The following is a 1,783-nucleotide window of genomic DNA, read 5'->3' as shown; positions in this document are numbered from 1 at the left end:
CCTACCAACTACTTGAAATGAATAAGTATGAATTCACTTAACTAAACCAAGTAGCCTTTGTAAGTGCCAATTTCCCATTACAGATTGTGAGCAGCATAGGAGTTCCTAGAATTATTTTAAAGAGAAGACTTTGAAAAATAAGTAGATTTTAGACAAGGTTGAGGCATAGGGCCACCCATGGAATTTCAAGAAGGCAGTTGTATGAAGTAAAGTGCTAAGAGTTGGGATAATATTTTAAAAGAATATTGGACCCACAGGGCAAATGGTCTAAAATGTAAAAGCTTCTGTTTTTGTTCAACAGGCAATGGTGGGGTGATCATGAGATTCTCCAACAAGAGGCAGTATAAAACTGTACTTCAGGATATAACTGACAGTAGCATGTAGGGTAGATTAAAGAAGATGAGCTCAGAGTAGAAGACTAGGACAATGACTTATATGTGAAGACCTGTTGTAGAAACAGTGACCACTGTGGAAATGGAGAAATGGAAAGACAGCAAGAGAAATAACAAACAAAAAAGTACACACTAGAGAAAAAAGGAGATGGTCATAGCTAACAATGAGGTCTCAAGCTGACAGAGTTGGAAGGAGGAACTAGTTAAAAGTGATGACAATTTTTGCTTTGTCACAATTTTGATGTAATGATGTAAAATAACATCCAAGCAACAATGTCTATTAGAGAGTGGGAGACATGAAATGGAGAAGAGATAGTTAGATTTATGATTTGGAAAATCAGGCACATTAAGTTGGTAGTTAAGTTCAGGAAAGTAGAAAATAGGGCAAGCTCTCCAAGTGAGAGGTTTCAGTCTGGGAAGAGCAGGAAGCGAAGGGCTTAGCCCTATAATCTGCTGATATTCAGAACAAGAAGAAATCATTTCTGCTCACGCTCTCTCTTCTGGGTAATAAGCTCCCTTCTATTTGATGGCTTTATAAACTTGTCTGCAACACTCAAAGCCAGCACAAATGGTGCCTAATCTGTAGGATCTTCTCTACCTCATCTGGGCAGAGTTCCTACTCAATTTATGATACCAAAGTATGTTGTGCAATAATCATTTACACTTCTCAGCCATTAGACTGTGAACTCCACATGGATAAAGATTCTGCCTTATCAGTTTGTATGTTCCTAGCACAGTGTATTAATACTTCTTAAATATTTTATGTTCAGCAAAGTTGAGAAAAAAATGACCGGACAGGTAGCAAAATTTTATGGAATGATAGTTATAATACCTCGACATGATTTAGATGATGGGATTCTGGACATTGGGCTGATGCCATAAGATGAGATTTGGGGGGTGTCTAGAAAGGGGGTAAGTGGGAAAGAAGAAAATCACTGAGAGACATAGGGCAGACTGTGGAAGTTAGCTTCCAAGATGGCCATGAATGATTCTCACTTCTCGGTATTTACACATTATAAAATCCCCTCCCACACTGAATAGGAAATTGTGAATGTGACAAAGGGTGACTTCCTAGACTAGGCCATAAAAAGACACTGCAGCTTTTGCCTTACACTCTCTTGCTCATTCACCTGAAACACTATGTCCCATATCATGAGGATACTCCAGCAACCCGGTCTACTGAAAGTCCATGTGGCATAGAACTGAAACCTTCTCCAACAAGCAGGACTAATATCCCAGGTATTTATGCAAGTCCCCTTGGAAGCAGATCCTCCAGCCCCAGTCAAGCCTTCAAGTGACTGAAGCCCCAACTGATAGCTTGACTGCAACCTCTTAAAAGACTCCAGGCCAGATTCCTGACCTATAGAGATTATGTGAGATAATAAGTGTTT

This window comes from Myotis davidii, unplaced genomic scaffold, assembly GCF_000327345.1.
Source record: "Myotis davidii unplaced genomic scaffold, ASM32734v1 scaffold426, whole genome shotgun sequence".
Lineage (NCBI taxonomy): Eukaryota > Metazoa > Chordata > Mammalia > Chiroptera > Vespertilionidae > Myotis > Myotis davidii.
Note: the sequence above shows the minus strand (reverse complement) of the source record.